Source organism: Pongo pygmaeus, chromosome 16 (genome assembly GCF_028885625.2).
Source record: "Pongo pygmaeus isolate AG05252 chromosome 16, NHGRI_mPonPyg2-v2.0_pri, whole genome shotgun sequence".
Classification (NCBI taxonomy): domain Eukaryota; kingdom Metazoa; phylum Chordata; class Mammalia; order Primates; family Hominidae; genus Pongo; species Pongo pygmaeus.
The window spans coordinates 55,562,989-55,581,246 of NC_072389.2; the positions used below are offsets into that span (position 1 = coordinate 55,562,989).

Sequence of the window (18,258 nt, forward strand, 5' to 3'; positions counted from 1 at the left end):
GCCATACTATAAATCTATTTGTTTTGTTCAGAAATTTACTAAGAGTTGTTTACCATTTTGGAAATCATGTCAATGCCACTTTGGCATCTGCATCACCAATATCACATATCAATCAGCTTGTCCAGCTATCACATTCACAGTGATTTTATGTGCTGGTATAAGCATTTTACTACCTCACTGTGACATCTAATGTAGTGTGCTCAAGTATTTACATATTTTAATACACATTTTATTATAAATTGCTTCTTTTCAAATTATCCTTTATATTATAATCAAAACATGATTTTTTTGAAATTATGCAGATCAGTAACATCAACTATGATTTTCTTTCTTTTCTTTTGAGATAGAGTCTCTCTCTGTAGCCCAGGCTGGAGTACAGTGGTCAGATCACAGCTCACCACAGCCTCGACCTCCCAGGCTCAACCGACCCTCCCGCCTCAGTCTCCCGAGTAGCTGCAACTACAAGAGTACACCACTAAACCCGGCTGATTTTTGTATTTTTTGTAGAAATAGGTTTTTGCCATGTTGCCCAGGCTGGTCTTGAACTCCTGGGCTCAAGCAATCTGCCTACTGCAGCCTCCCAAAGTGCTGGGACTATAGGCATGAGCCACTGCACCCAGCAACTATGATTTTCATTTAAAGTTAGCAAAAGGGGCAATACAAAATATTTATTATAAAAAGGTGGCAATGGGGCTAATAAGATTGAAATCAATGGAAGAAAATACACGAGATCAAGCAAGACAAAAATCAAAGGTGCTCTGATTTTCTTGTCAAGATAATTAGTTAAGTTTTAAATAATGAAAACAACAAAATTGTAGCATTTTCACTTCTGATTCTCACCTGACAGGGACCACACACACTGATTGTAGTTTTTGACCCTTAGAAGAACTCAGTTGTAATAAGACAACTACACTGACCAAGGGGAGAACAGCTCCAGGTCAAGTCACTAATTTACTCAGTTCAAAATCTATATATTAAAATTCTGGATGGGTGCTGTGACTCAAGCCTGTAATCCTAGCACTTTGGGAGGCCGAGAAGGGAAGATCACTTGAGGCCAGGAGTTTGAGACCAGCCTAGCCAACATAGTGAAACCCCACCCATCTCTGCTAAAAAATACAAAAATTAGCTGGGTGTGGTCCCAGCTACTCAGGTGGCTGAGGCAGGAGAATCCCTGAACCCGGGAGGCAGAGGCTGTAGTGAGCCGAGATTGCTCCACTGCACTCCAGCCTGGGCAACAGAGCAAGACTGTCTCAAAAACAAACAAACAAAAATCCTCAGACATAAAGTGCTAGATTTTTAAAAAATCATTTAGTTTAACAACAAAAATATATTGCTTTTTTGCTGTGGCAAATAAGTTCTTTACTCCAATTAAAATGTATGCCAATAATAAATCTATTATACAAACTAGCTACTTTTGCTCAAAAGTACATGCCAAGAGGGCCATCTAGTGGTAACAGGAATTACTACCAATAATTACATGTTTTAGAGTCTATTTTGTTTTGAATTTCCGTAATTTACAGCTTATAGAGTTGTTGTGAGGATTATGGCATGTCCTGGACAGGAAAACTCTATAAAATCATAAAGTACTAGTTCCACGTGAATGGTTACTAGCACTCTTAAATAAGAATATGAATTTTAAAAATGTTTACACCTATTATAAATATATTTAATAAGCCTTTACTCACATTAAAAATTTAAAATAAACTTGCTATATAATTCTTATGCTCAATGAGTACAATTATAAATCCAATATAAATCTCCTAAAGATTTTCTCCACTCCAATTTTGTATTACACACACATCCCTACACACACCCAAAGTCTTTAAAATGTTCATACTCTTTGACCTAGTAATTCTACTCATATAAACCCATCATAAGGAAACTATTCAAAAATCTAAATATATTAATACTAATGTTATTTAAAATAAGGGAAAAAAAACCACAAACAATGATTAAAGAAATTAAGATATGTCATAATGGAATACCGTAGTGATTTATTTCTTTTACATTATGAAAAATTTGTAGTATATATAAAGTAGACAGTCATATAATAAACTCCCACATAGCCATTTAGTTTAATATTATCAATTAATGGCTGACTCATTTCCCAACTCCACCCATTGTTTTGAATCAAGTGTTAGACATTATATAATATTATCTCTAATATTTCAGTACAGATCTCTAAAAGATAAAAATATTTTTAAAATAATACTATATATATTCATTTGAAAATATTTACAAACAGTATGTAACAGTTTCAGAATCAGGACTCTAAGTTGTATATATACCACGATCTTAAGAGAAAAACACTTGGAGCCGAGTGTGGTGGCTCATGCCTGTAATCCCAGCACTTTGGGAGGCCGAGGCAGGTGGATCACCTGAGGTCAGGAGTTCAAGACCAGCCTCGCCAACACAGTGAAATCCCACCTCTACTAAAAATAAAAAATAAAAAGAATTAGCTGGGTGTGGTGGCTGACACCTGTAATCCCAGCTACTCGGGAGGCTGAGGCAGAGAATCGCTTGAACTCGGGAGGCGGAGGTTGCAGCGAGCCGAGATTGCGCCATTGCACTCCAGCCTGAGCAACAAGAGCAAAACTCCGTCTCAAAAAAAAAAGAAAGAACAAAAAAAAAACCCACTTGGAAACAATACACCATTGTAATGAAAACTATGAATTTTCCCTTTTTTCTACTTTTTTCTAAGTTTTAATTTTTTTATAGCAAGCATATATTACTAATATAATATTAAAACTTTTATTTAAAAGCTTTTTCTCAAAATTAGGTTACAGATAAGCTTAATAAAGCCTTTAATGTACAACATTAGACATTGAGGCCGGGCGCGGTGGCTCACGCCTGTAATCCCGGCACTTCGCCAGGCCGAGGCGGGCGGATCACGAGGTCAGGAGATTGAGAACATCCTGGCTAACATGGTGAAACCCCGTCTCTACTGAAAATACAAAAAATTAGCTGGGCGTGGTGGTGGGTGCCTGTGGTCCCAGCTACTCGGGAGGCTGAGGCAGGAGAATGGCACGAACTCAGGAGGCGGAGCTTGCAGTGAGCCGAGATCGCGCCACTGCACTCCAGCCTGGGCGACAGAGCAAGACTCCGTCTCAAAAAAAAAGACATTGAAAGCATTTTTCATAGTAAAAGTATGTAAAATATGACTCCAAGTAAAATGTAGCATACTATAATCATGTCTACATGTATGAAAATATTCCAAATTTAGTTGCCTACAGTCTCACAAGAAAACAATTTCAATAATAATAAAAACAGTCCCTAGCATCTTGCTCTTTATCTACATTGTCTCATTTTATCTAAAGGGCCTTAACAAGATCATTATTGTCTCCATTTTGCAGAGGAAGCAAGTAAAAAGTAAAAAGATTTACCAAAGAACACTAGTTTTGATCTTAAAATCAGACCCTTATTCTCAATTCTTCCTGTGTTCTAAGTTGAAGAACACTAGGAATCTGCTGGGAAATAAAGGGCATGTCCTCCAAGGATTTAAGTGTAGTGTCTCCCAGTGTAATTCCTTTGAAAAGAAAAATCATCACATGAACTCTGGTATATTTGGATTTTTTCCTCCATGCCCATTTTACCCAATGGAGTTTTTTTTCCCCTTTATTTTTAAAATAAATGATATTTTCAAATATTATATCCATATATGTATCTCCCATATACCCCTTTTTCAGAAAACCACTAGATGACGTGTTCCACCAAAACCAAGAGTAAACTAGAAAGAATAATCAAGGGCTTCAGGAATAAAGATCCAACATAAACAGAATAGGAGGGAGTACCCAAAATGATGGTGAAGGGAGACCCCAAGACAACAGCTGTGACACAGACCTAGAAAGCAAACCCAGATGGGAGCCAGAGAACAGAGTTCCAGGAGGGAGGTCTCCAAGGAAAAGACAGGCTGGTAAGTCTCCTAAGAAGAGAATGAATGTCAGTGGAGAGTTTGGGATGGGTTAATGATGGATACAAGAAAACTAAGAAAAGAAAAAACTAGACTATTTTTCAGAAGGGAGAAAAAAACTATACCATAAAGGTATACATGTCTCTTGTACAGTTTTTCCTTTAAACACACACACACACACACACACACACGCATTTCCTTTGTGGTATAGGCGTGGATTAGCTAAGAATAGTAGTTCCTGGGGTGTAATGTAAAGCAAAATTTTCAGTGTAATCCTATTGAAAAGATAAATGGTGAGGGAAAATATGCATAGGAATGGCTTAAAACAGCTGAAGCCTCATCTTCCTAAGTAGAAAGTCAAAAGGTATCTAATCTGGAAAAAAATCAAGAAATAGCATACATTCGTTATTTAGAAATATGAAGAGCTAATAATAAAATGGAGACCTCTGGGAAAGAGGGTTCTGGGGTGGGAAGAAATAACACAACTGAGTGTAGGATTTTCATAAGAAGGCTTATATTTTTTACTTTTTCAACTATGTGCACATATAATTTTTTTCTTCCTTAAAAACAGTTTTTATTTTTATAGATTCAGCGGGTACAGGTGCAGTTTGTTACACGTATATATTGCATAGTGGTGAAGTCTGGGCTTTCAATGTGCCCATCACCTGAATAGTGAACACTGTACCCAACAGGGAATTTTTCAACCCTTGCCCCTCTGCCACCCTCCCCGCTTTTGGACTCCCTAGTGTCTATTATCCCCCTCTGTATGTCCCTGTATAACCACTGTTTAGCTCCCACGTATAAGTCAGAACTGTGCATGTATACTTTCATAAAAATTACAGGGCCGGGCACGGTGGCTCACACCTATAATCCCAGCACTTTGGGAGGCTGAGGCGGGCAAATCACAAGGTCAGGAGTTCAAGACCAGCCTGGCCAACATGATGAAACCCCGTCTCTACTAAAAATACAAAAAATTATCTGGGCATAGTGGCAGGAGCCTGTAATCCCAGCTACTCGGGAAGCTGAGGCAGGAGAATCGTTTTGAACCCGGGAGGCAGAGGTTGCAGTGAGCCGAGATCGCACCACTGCACTCTAGCCCAGGCGACAGAGTGAGACTCCGTCTCAAAAATAAATAAATAAATAAATAAATAAAATCACAATAAACAAACACGTGTTTACTGTACATAAGAACTATACAGTTTAAAGTCATCTCAACACATCCTTGTGTTCTCAGAAGTAACCACTATCTAAATGTTTAGTGTGCATCCTTCCAGATCTTTTCTATGCATATTAGAAACACATACACACAATGCTGACTTCTTTTTAAACAAAAACACACAAAGGGGTCAGGCGGGTGGGCAAAAATAAAAAATTAAAATTAAAAAACACACAAAAAGGGGATCATACTAAATTGTTTGGCAACTTGCTTTTTTCCCCATTCACAAGCAATCCTCTTTTTTTTATTTTACTTTTTTGAGATGGAGTTTCGCTCTTGTTGCCCAGGCTAGAGTGCAATAGCGCAATTTTGGCTCACTGCAACCTCCACCTCCCTGGTTCAAGCAATTCTTCTGCCTCAGCCTCCCAAGCAGCTGGGATTACAGGCATGCACCACCAGACCCAGCTAATTTTTGCATTTTTAGTAGAGATGGGGTTTCAACATTTTGGTCAGGCTGGTCTCAAACTCCTGACCTCAGGTGATCCACCTGCCTTGGCCTCCCACAGTGCTGGGATTACAGGCGTGAGCCACCACTCCCGGCCAATCCTCTTGTGTTTTTCAGTGAAATCTTCCCGTGTCTGTACACACAGTCTTTTTAGTGGCTGCACAGTACTATGGAGTGTGACAGGCTGAACAATGCTCCCCCAAAGATGTCTAGATACTAATTATCAGATCCTGTGAATATGCTACCTTACATGGCAAAAGGAACTCTGCAGAAATGATTAAATTAAGGACCCTGACTAGGGTGGTTATCCTGGATTACCCAAGTATGATGTAATCACAAGAGTTGTTATAAGAGGGAGAGAGGAGGATCAGAATAGGAGATGTGACATTGGGAGCAGAAGGTCACAGTCAGGGAGAAGGAAGCAGAGATCAGAGAGAGAATGAGACAGATTTGAAGATACTATGCTGTTGGCCTTGAAGATGGAGGAAGGGGTCACAGGTCAAGAAATGCATGCCTTCTTTAGAAGCTAGAAAAGGAAAGAAAACAGATTATCTCCTAAAGCTTCCAGAAGTAACAGTCCTGCCGAAATCCTAATTTTAGGTCTTCGGACTTCCAGAACTACAAAAGAATAAATTTATGTTGTTTTAAGGCACTAAGGTTGTAGTAATTTGTTATAGCAAATAGGAAATTATTACCAGATAGGAATAGGAAACAAATACACACAAGTATACTAATTATATGATCCTGTTTTAATTTTTCACCTTTACAAATAGTGCTGCAATACACACATTAGCATTGTTCTAGAAATTATGGTGAGAAGCAGGATTGCTAGACTTGTTTAAAATCACATTTTAGTTGTGATTAGACCCTGCCAAATCATCTACCAAAAGATTGTAGCAACTTACACTCCCACTATCAGTGTACAAGAATAACTGCTTCTCCACAAGGTCTCCACTCCCCACAGCCAGAACCCTGATCTCAGAGCTAGATCTTCCAAAAGTCAAGACCAGTTCCAATGAAATCATACTCACAAAGCTGATGAAAAACTTCCTTCTAGGATAACTTTCTTTCAGTAACCATAACCTGAGGACATCCCACCACATAAGGAGAGAAAGACTTAAGAAGTAAAAGATGCGGCAACCCTTTTATCGCTTTTAAAGTCTGCATTAAAAGGGCATTCTGTTAGCCAGGCATGGTGGAAGGTGCCTGTACTCCCAGCTACTCAGGAGGCTGAGGCAGGAGAATCACTTGAACTCAGGAGGCAGAGGTTGCAGCGAGCCGAGATCGCGCCATTGCACTCCAGCCTGGGCAATAGAGCAAGACTCCATCTCAGAAAAAAAAAAAAAAAAAAAAAAGCTCAGTAAATATTAATCCATTGAATGAACAATATTTGGCACACAGTAGAAACTCCAGAAATACTTGGAACCAAAATCATCACAACGTTTGCCTTTTTTTAATGTAATCTAAATTTCACAAACCCTAGGAAATATCATAATAGAATGCTTACTGAATTCCTAAGTCAGCCTTGTTGTAACAAAATTTCTTATAACTAAACAAGGCTGGAACTTGCCTGAATATTATCTTTTTATTGGCAGCAACTCAAATTGACAGATGTGACCAAAAAAAAAATCTGAGGTCAATGTGGTTTTCTAGTTAAAAGAAAAAATTGTGAACATAATAAATGTAGATATTGGCTTTGTCTGAGACCCTCAGAATTACTCTTGGACCTGCCCAGTTAGTATAGAAAAATCTAGGCAGGAAGCCAGAACTTGTCTAATAACTAGCAATAATATTACAAAGCAAAATCAGCTCAGGACCACCCTCAATGACAGTAGATCAAATCAGTACACCAAACTGAGTTCAAAGGTTTCAAATGGGTATATTCTAAAACTGAGGTGTCCAGGCTGGGCACAGTGACTCATACCTGTAATCCCAGCACTTTGGGAAGCCAATGCCAGAGGATAACTTGAGGTCAGGAGTTTAAGACCACCCTGGCCAACATGGTGAAAAATACAAAGAAAAAAAAATTAGCTGGGCGTGGTGGTGCATGCCTGTAGTCCCAGCTACTCAGGAGGCTGAGGCAGGAGAATCACTTGAATCAAGGAGACGGAGGTTGCAGTGACCCAAGACTGCGCCACTGCACTCCAGCTTGGGTGACAGAGCACGACTCCATCTCAAAAAAAAAGAGCTGAGGTGTCCAATACAGTAACCACTAGTTATACAAGGATACTGGGCATTGAAATGTGGCTAGTCCAAATTGAGATGTGCTATAAATATAACATACCAGATTTTGAAGACTTGCTATCAAGAAAGAATGTAAAATATTTCATTAATAACTTTTATACTGATAACCTGTTGAAACAATATTTTGGAAGGGCCAGGCACGGTGGCTCATGCATGTAATTCCAACACTTTGGGAGGCTGAGGCGGATGGGATTGCTTGAGGCCAGGAGTTCAAGACCAGCCTGGGCAACATGGCAAAACCTGGTCTCTACAAAAAATACAAAAAAATCAACCAAGCATGGTGGCACATGCCTGTAGTCCCAAATACTTCGGAGGCTGAGGTGACAGAATAATCTGAGCCTAGGAAGTCAAGGCTGCAGTGAGCCGTGATCGCACCACTGCACTCCTGTCTGGGCAACAGGAGTGAGACCCTGTCTCCAAAAATAATCATAATATTTTGGATATAAAGGATTAAACTCTATTACGAAAGTTAATTTTGCTGGGCACAGTGGTGTGCACCTGCAGTACCAGCTACTTGGGAGGCTAAGGCAGGAAGGTCACTTGAACCTAGGAGTTCGAGACTGTACTGCACAGTGGCTACTAGAAATTTTTAAATTAAATCTGTGGCTGCAGGCACCACTGCAGAGGAATGGGAAGCTGCTACCCTAGGATCAGGCCCATGGGGGAAATGGGAAATCTTGGTACTGCAGTAGTCCCTGCTAGCCCATCATTTTTAGGAGCCATGACAGTAAAACCAATCATAATTAATAGAATGCACTACTCTCACTACAGGCCCCAGAAGACAACATAGATGCCCTATTTTATCCCTGCCTAAGGGAAAGAAAAAAAACACGTGCAGAGGCAAGAAGTGGCTGAGGACCCAGAGTGAGGCAGGGGGAGGTCACTCAGCCTTTCTACACCTCAGTTTACACATCTGTAAAATGAGAGTAATAGCACAACCTCTCTCACAGGGTTGTTCTGAGGATTAGAGGCAATTAGCCAGGCACAGTTGCTCCCAGTATTTGGGGAGGCTGAGGCAGGAGCATTCCTTGAGCCCAGGAGCTCAAGACCAGCCTGGGCAACACACAAAGAGACAGCACCTCTCCCTAAAATAAAATAAAATAAATTAGCTGTATATGGTCGTGTCTTCCTGTAGTCCCAGCTACAGCTACTCAGGAGGCTGGGGCGGGAGGATCGCTTAAGCCCAGAAGTTTGAGGCTTCAGTGAGCCATGACAGTGCCACTGCACTCCAGCCTGGGCAACAGAGTCAGATCCTGTCATTAATTCATTCATTCATAAATAAATAAATAAAATTTAAAATTTAATTTAAAAAAAATGGCTGGGTGTGGTGCTCATGCCTGTAATCCTAGCACTTTGGGAAGCCAAGATGGGTGGATTGCTCCAACCCTGGAGTTTGAGACCTGCCTAGGCAACATGGCAAAACTCTGTCTCTACAAAAAATACATAAAAATTAGCTGGGTGGGTGGCGTACACCTGTGGTCCCAGCTACTCAGAAGGCTGAGATGGGAGGATCACCCGAGCCCAGGGAGGTCAAGGCTGCAGTGAGCTGTGATTGCACCACTGCATTCCAGTCTAGACTACAGAATGAGACCTCATCTCAAAAAAAAAAAATTTTTTTTTAATGAGTTCATTGATGGCAAGCACCAGGCCAACAGTAAGTGCTCAATAAATCTGAGTTACTGTTGTCTCCCACTGTTAACGACCTGCATTCGTTGAGTACTGTGTGCCCAAGCACCATCTCCCTACACACAGTCCTAGAGAGGGGCTGTACTGCGTATACTCACTTTACAGATGGGAAAACCAAGGTTTGGAAAAGTCACCTGACCAAGGTCCCAAAGCTATTAGGTGAGAAATTCAGCCTCAAAGGTGGGCTCCCCTGGCTTTGAAGCCCCTCCAGTGATCCACTGCCCTGAATGCTCCCAATGTTTCTGTGGCTTTTTTTTTTTTTTTTGAGACAGAGTCTCACTCTGTCGCCCAGGCTGGAGTGCAGTGAGGCAGTCTTGGCTCACTGCAACCTCTGCCTCCCGAGTTCAAGCAATTACCCTGCCTCAGCCTCCCAAGTAGCTGGGATTACAGGTGCATGCCACAACACCCAGCTAATTTTTTTTTGTATTTTTAGTAGAGATGGGGTTTCACCATGTTGGCTAGACTGGTCTCAAACTCCTGACCTCAGGCAATTCGCCCACCTCGGCCTCCCAAAGTGCTAGGATTACAGGTGTGAGCCACCCCGCCTGGCCTCTGTGGTTCTTTTTATGGGCACAAGTTAAGGTTATAGTACTTGCTGTTTAGAAAATAAAGGAGGTTAGCTAGACCCAAGAATCTCTGGCTCCTTGGGGAGACTGTGGGATTATGAGCAGGTTGTTTCTTGTCCCCATTTTTTAGAGGGCTGGCCCCACCAGACATGCGTAGCTCCCTGAAAACACCATGCCCAAGGAAGGTGTTCAGTAATGTGTGTTCCTTTCTGACTCTAAATGTCAGGTCCTTTCTAAGTAAATTTTGTGATTTAAAAAAGGTGAAGTCAGTAAAGGATGAAATGTGCTTTGAGAGTGTCAGGATGAAACTGTTTCCATGAGGAAGAGGGACAAATGTACCCCATGGTAAGTGGGCCTAGATCAAGACTTGGCCTCCAATACTCAGTAACTACAAACTGGACAAATAATATTTTGAGGGCACTAAGGCAATATGATGTTATGCCAAAAAAAAAAAAAAAGACACTGCTAAAAGCCAGAAGTTGAGACCCCACCTCTGCCACAGATCAGCTGTGTGACCCAGGTGCAAATCTCATCACTCCCTGTCTGGTTCTGTTTCTGCGGATGTAGAACGGAGCAATCAATGACAAAAAAAAAAAACATCATCATCTGTGGTTCACTATATTTCTACTGGAGAGAGCTGTTCTAGAATCATTGGTCAAACTTTTTTTTGTTTTTTCTTGAGACGGAGTCTCGCTCTGTCGCCCAAGCTAGAGCGCAGTGACACGATCCTGGCTCACTGCAAGCTCCGCCTCCCGGGTTCACGCCATTCTCCTCCCTCAGCCTCCTGAGTAGCTGGGATTACAGGTGCACACCAGCACGCCCAGCTAATTTTTTGTATTTTTAGTAGAGATGGGGTTTCACCCTGTTAGCCAGGATGGTCTCCATCTCCTAATCTCATGATCCGCCCGCCTCGGCCTCCCAAAGTGCTGGGATTACAGGCGTGAGCCACCGCACCCGGCCTGATCAAACTTCTTGAAGCCACTAACTTCAGAATATGCAAGAAGTCATAACACTTTAAAATAAGATATAAGGGGTCTTTTTTTTTTTTTTTTTAAGACGGAGTCTGGCTCTGTCACCCAGGCTGGAGTGCAATGGCACAATCTCAGCTCACTGCAACCTCTGCCTCCCAGGTTCAAGCAATTCTCCTGCCTCAGCCTCTCAAGTAGCTGGGAATATAGGCGCCCACCACCAGGCCCAGCTAATTTTTGTATTTTTAGTAGAGACAGGGTTTCACCTTGTTGGCCAGGCTAGTCTCGAACCCCTGACGTCAGGTGATCCACCCACCTCAGCCTCCCAAAGTGCCAAAAGGCATGAGCCACCATGCCTAGCCAAGCGGATTCTTTTAGAAAAACTTCATCTAGGCCAGACATGGTGGTTCATGCCCGTAATCCCAGCATTTTGAGAAGCCAAGGTGGGAAGATCGCTCAAGCCCAGGAGTTTGAGACCAGACTGAACAACATGGTGAAACCCTAATCTCTCCAAAAATTTTTAAAAATTAGCCAAGAGCCAGGCATGGTGGCTCACGCCTGTAATCCCAGCACTTTGGGAGGCTGAGATGGGTGGATCACCTGAGGTCAGGAGTGCGAGACCAGCCTGGCCAACATGGTGAAACCCCATCTCTACTAAACAATAAAAAAGAAATTAGCTGGGCATGGTGGCATGCGCCTATAATCTCAGCTGCTGGGGAGGCTGAGGCAGGAGAATCGCTAGAACCCGGAAGGCAGAGGTTGCAGTGAGCTGAGATCGCGCCACTGCACTCCAGCCTGGGCAACAGAGTGAGACTCCATCTCAAAAAAAAAAAGAAAATGAAAAACAAAAATTAGCCAGGGTTGATGGCATGCTCCTGTGGTCCAGCTACTCAGGACGCTGAGGTGGGAGGACTGCTTGAGCCTGGGAGGTCAAGGCTGCACTGAGCCATGATCACACTCCTACACGCCAGCCTAGGCAACAGAGCAAGACCGCCTGTCTTTAAAAAAAAAGAAAGAAAAACTGCACATGATGAATTGCCCCTGTTATGGTGCTGACTACGCTTTCCTTCTAAAACCCATACGAGAAGACAGCCTTTATCCTTGTAAGATTTCACAAATTCATTTGACAATAAAGGGGGCCCATGGATTCTACTAAATCCTCCTCATCTTTGCCACTGACTGTGCCTTTGCCCAATTCAACTACCAGTTGCTTTTAAATCACATGAATGTATCCCAGGAAAAAAATGGAGGCTTGAAAAGAGTGCAAGTAGAAGATAAAGAAAAGGCTTCTTAGAACTCTACTGGAATTAGCCAGCAGATGCCTTTGATTTAATCAGGGAAGTATAACTTACCTGCTTCCTACAAAATGAAGCCAATAAACTGCTGGTTCTTTTAAGTCACAAAAATGAACCATCAATATTTTGCTCAAAAAAAGAATGCATACATTCTGATCCTTTCTTCTCAGAAGTTCTCATACTCATCCCCTCCTCTCTACTACCTCTGGTCTTACACACTCATTGCCTCATACCTTACACATCACAATGGTCTCTCAGCTGATTTAACTCTAGTTTCTCCATCCTGCTGTCAGGCAATCCCCCTAAAATACAATTGTATTCAATCAAACATTTCTATATTTGAACCTCTACACAGTACCTGCCCTTAAAGAATTCACCATCTGGTAGGGAAGACATACGTCTCATGATTCCCTTGTCCAAAATCCCCACCAATACAATCATTCTGAAGAACAATTTATCAACTTCTAGTAGAGTTTAAGATGGGATGACCGGGCGTGGTAGCTCATGCCTGTAATCCCAGCACTTTGGGAGACCTAGGTGGGAAGATTGAGGTCAGGAGTTCGAGACTAGCCTGACCAACATGGAGAAACCCCATCTCTACTAAAAATACAAAATTAGCTGGGTGTGGTGGTGCATGCCTGTAATCCCAGCTACTCGGGAGGCTGAGGCAGGAGAATCGCTTGAACCCGGGAGGTGGAGGTTGTGGTGAGCCGAGATCGTGGCATTACACTCCAGTCTGGCAACAGAGCAAGACTCCATCTCAAAAGAAAAAAAAAAGATGTGCCTACTCTTTGACCTAGGGACTCCACTGCTAGCTACCCTATCTTGGTATACTCTTAAACACATAAACAAGGAAAGGAATATGTTTATAAAAACATTATTGTAACAGGAAAAAAAAAAGAAACTCCAAATAACCTGTGTCTATAAACAAAAAAATTAAATTTTCATTATACAAATTTTCAAATATAGAAAATATACATGCATATATATAATATATACTGTACATGTGTGGTTGTGTGTTTGATTATACACATACCTATATACCCATCATTGACATTCTAAATTAAAAGCTGGTCATCTTGCTTCATCCTATTCCTTTCTAAAAAAAAAAAAAATTGTACTTTACAGCTTACACGTTTTATTTGGTTACTCTATCTCTAAATCAAGTTTATTCTAGGACACTTTCCCTTTCTCTCATCTACCTCTCCCCTGTTTTTCTCCCTCATGACATTGATTTGTTGAAAAGAATGGTCGGTTCATCTGTACCTCATACTGAGTTTTTTTTATTGCTTCCTCAAGATAGCATGTAATTTCTTGATCTTCCATGTGTCTTACAAACTAAAAGTCTCTGAAGTTAATTAAAATTCAGATTTAATATTTTAGACAAAAAATGTCAATAGCAACATGCTGGATATTGAAGAACATCAGGAAGCACATCTTTTTTGGATCACTTTTAATGATACTAAGAATAATAGCTAGGTTAGTGATAGTCTAATCCTTCCAATGTAAAGTTATATTCTTTTAGCTTGAGGCCAACTAGTAATCTGTGGAATCATACTTTGGCTCCATGGGAATATCCAATTCCCAATCAAATATTTTTGTCTAACAGTTTTAGCTTCCATTAATGATCCTGGCCCAAATCAATTATTCATAACAGGTTGTAACAAATTGTCACTTTCAAATTCTTTAATTCCTTCTACATCACTTGGCATCCCTCACTAAATATAAAATGGTTCCCACTCAAAAGGCAGTTCAAATATATAATTGTTTTTCATTACCAATTTTCAGAGTAAAGAATAATAGCCACCTAGCCACCTCCATTTGTTCTATTTATTGTTATATAATCATTTTCTCAAGAAATTATTCTCCTTATTTCTTCTGATGTTCAAATTGTCCCAATTTTGGCCAAGGAGAGCCTTTTCGATTTGGCTTTTCCATCTTTGAAAGCTTTCTTGGTTTTGGCACAAGAATGTTCCAGGTTACGCATGTCCCCTGCTCCAGATCCAGAATTGGTCATTTCTTCAAGGAGTCTTGGATTCTTTCAAGTACAAGTATTTAAAGACCAAAATTAGGGTATTAGAAGAGCTCACATCTACCAAGATGACAAAGTGTTTCTAGGTCCTCTCAGTGGACAGAGCTAAGGAAAAAATTTATATGGATTAAGAAATGTATATTATAAATGATGAATTTATATTGATATTTATAATTCAGGTTCAAAATTATAGGTTTTGTGCTTAGCTTCTTTGATTTTATACTTGTACCTCTATTGATTCGTAATACATTTGCATAAAGACTTACTGCCTTTATCCTACAATACATATCATATGGTGTCAAAATTAAAATACCAATATTACAACTAGCAATAAAATGAATAAAGGTGGGGTTTTTTTTGCAGTTCTTTTATCCTTAGCATATATGCCATTTAGTATTAAGCTCCAAAGTCACCTGAAATCGTTTTTCTCCATGTATTTAAATAACTATTTTGATATAAACATGGATACAATTGTTCAAGTTTGTCTTCAATTTTAAAGATTTAAAAAAATTTTGATTTTACTATAATTTTTGAATGTGTAAAGTATTTACATAATTCAAAAGTCAGAACTAAATAATAAAAAGACACACTCAGAAATCACATTTCCATCCCTACTTCATTTATTTCCCATACCCTCTACCATAGGGTAACAATTTTATTAGTTTCTAATTTGTCTTTTCAGTGTTTCTCTTTGCAACATAAACAAATTTACATATACTCATATTCTTATTCTCCACCCTTCCACTCTACTTTTTTCTTTTTTTTTTTCCCTGAAGGCAAGGTCTCATTCTGTCACCCAGGCTGGAATGCAGTGGTGTGATCATGGCTTACTGCAGCCTCGACCTCTCAGATTCAGGTGATCCTCCCACCTCAGCCTCCCAAGTAGCTGGGACTACAGGCACGCATCACCACACCCGACTAATTCTAATTTTTGGAGAGACGAGGTTTTGACATGTTGCCCAGGCTGGTCTCAAACTCTGGAGCTCAAGCAATCCTCCCACCTCGGCCTCCCAAAGTGCTGGGATTACAGGCATGAGTCACCACGCCCAGCCACCATTTCCTACTTCTCACACCAAAGGAACATACTAAACACACATTGTTCTGTACTTTGCTTTTTTTCCCATTTAACATATATCCTGGAAAATACTGCATAGAGATTTTTCTCATTCTGTTTTACAGCTGCATAGTACTCGGTTATGTGAAAATACCACTGTATACTTTAAAAAAAAACTAGTTATCTCTTACTCTAGCAATCACAAGATCTCATCTTGCAATTTGAGTCCCTCTATCAACTGCCTCACACATCTACTTCATCCATTTTTCTCTTAATATAGGGTCCTGACAGTCATCCGATTTTAAACAATTCTCCTTCCTCATCTCATACACACTTACCTTATTCCAGACCAAATTCTCCTTCCTCATCCCATACACACTTACCTTATTCCAGACCCAATGTCTCCCCTCATGCTATTTTCCCAGTTTAGAATGGTTACATCCTTTCTCTCCAAATTCTATACTTCAATCAAAGCCCGTTTTTAAAAGATCTTTTCTCCAACAAAACTTTCTAAGATGAGCTCTTAAATTTCCTCAGCAATATAGAGCATAATCTCTATGTTCCTCCTTCATTCAACAAACAAATGTTTACTGAGTAAATGAAGAGCAAGGAGCTTATGTTCTGGGATAAGAACTTCACAATAAAGAAGTAAATAAGTAGTAGTAGTAGTGGTGGTTGTGGCAGTGATAAATGGTATGAAGAAAAGGTAAGGCAGAGTAAGAAACAGAGTACTAGATTAGGGATAGAGAATTGCCATTTTGGAGAAACTGATTACAAAAGGCCTGTCTGAGGAGGTGACAACTGAGTAGAAACAGGAATGAAAGGGAAAAGCAAACCTAGGGAGGATCCAAAGGAAGCACCATGATGCACAAGTCATTCTCTTGGTTGCTTAGCATCAAAACACCTTCTTGTCCTTGGGGAATTCCCTTCCATATGCATCTTGAAAGAAGGCAGAAACCTCTGCCTACTACTGAATATTTGCTTTCCTTGCTTCCCATAAGGCAAGGGTACAGTCATATGACCTCCACTCCACAAGAGAAGCATCTGTGCTGGACCTTAATGTAGAAGATAGTGCATAAAAAACCCAAGAGTGTGTAGAACCCTTTGTAGCAAACATGGTAGCAGATTCCAATAACAGTAGTGGTAGCAGCTTCCTCCTGTGATAAATTCCTTTTCTGTTAAATTAACCAGAGATTATTTGACTGCTTAGAACTAAGAATTCTGGCTGACCGTGGTGATCCAGGGAAATGCAACAGCATATGTAAGGGTCCTGAGCTACAGTGAAGAAGTATAACAGGAAATGCAATCATAGAAATACGAATGGGCTGGATCACATAGAGCCTTATGGGCACTAGCAAAGAGTGAATTTTATTGAGATTACTAGCAAGTTGTCAGAAAGTTTTAAACAGGAGAGTGTTGTGATGTGATTTACATTGTTAAGAGGCTACTCCCGTTATCATTTGGTTAATACATAGCGGAAAGCAAGAACTGAAGCAAGTGTACTAGTTAGAAAATTATTCCAGGCAAGAGCTGCTGGCACCTCAGGACTGGATGATACCTGTGTGGTTATTAGACAATTTATCTTTAATTACTATATATTTAAGTTAAATCTAACATCATATTTTATGCTTTCCATTTATCCCCTGTTCAGTTTTTTTTGTTGTTTTTTTTTGTTTTTTTTTGAAATAGAGTCTCGCTCTGTTGCCCAGACTGGAGTGCAGTCGCATGATCTCGGCTCACTGCAACCTCCACCTCCTGGGTTCAAGCGATTCTCCCGTCTCAGCCTCCCAAGTAGCTGGGATTACAGGCATGCACCATCACACTCTGCTAATTTTTGTATTTTTAGTAGAGACGGGGTTTTACCATGTTGATCATGCTGGTCTCGAACTCCTGACCTCAAGCAATCCACCTGCCTCGGCCTCCCAAAGTGCTGGGATTATAGGTGTGAGCCACCGTGCCCAGCCCCCTGTCCAGTTTCTTTTCTCTCCTTTGTTGTTGCTGCCTTCTTTTACCTCAATTCTTTTTAGCATTCTATTTATTTCCTCTACTGATTTGGAAGTTATACCCTCTGTTTCTGTTCTTTTGTTGGTTTTCTAGAAATTATACCATGCAGTAAAGTCTAATCAAAATCTTTATTCTCTCTTTTCCCAAAAAATCTATAGATTTTAAAAGACATAAGTGACACATCAACAAAATGCAATATGTAGACCCTGTTTGGATTCCAGTTTGAAGAAACCAAATATAGTTTTTTAAATCTTTTTTTAGATAATTGGGAAAATGTGAATACTAACTATGTAATGCTAAGAAATTATTATTGATTTTTTTCTGTATATGATACTAGTATTATACTTTAAGCCCATATCTTTTATAAGAACAATATATTTATGGGTTAAATAATGTGATTGTTAGGACTTACTTTAAAATACTTGGGATATATATAAAAAACACTTTAGTCATGAATTCATAACTGTTGAAGGTAGGTAATAAATACATAAGGATTCATTATGCTCTTTTACATATTTAAAATTTTCCATAACAAAGAGGTTTTTTTAAAATTACTATCCTTCTAGGTAAGACAAGGACCTTAAATCCTAGACTCTACCTATCCTATTTGTTATTCTCTTGTTTTTAATCCATTAGACATTTTTACTATGTTTAACGCAATCCATATTCATTTTCATTCTCTAAATATGTATCATTTTCTTTACCTTTAATTTACTCTTCATACATTTCATTTTGTGATTTGGGATCAATTTCATTCTGTCCTAAGTATATCCTTTAAAAACATACTGTCCAATATGGTGCATGTGGCTATTTAATAAAAATTAAAAATTAAAATTAA

At 39.9% G+C, this 18,258-nt stretch overlaps 1 protein-coding gene across 6 annotated transcripts in view; it reads right to left on the reverse strand.

Moving 5' to 3' along the window:
• The window catches only part of GABPB1 (GA binding protein transcription factor subunit beta 1), a 79,811-nt gene that overhangs the window by 39,498 nt on the left and 22,055 nt on the right, over window positions 1-18,258 (reverse strand). The window lies entirely within an intron of this gene.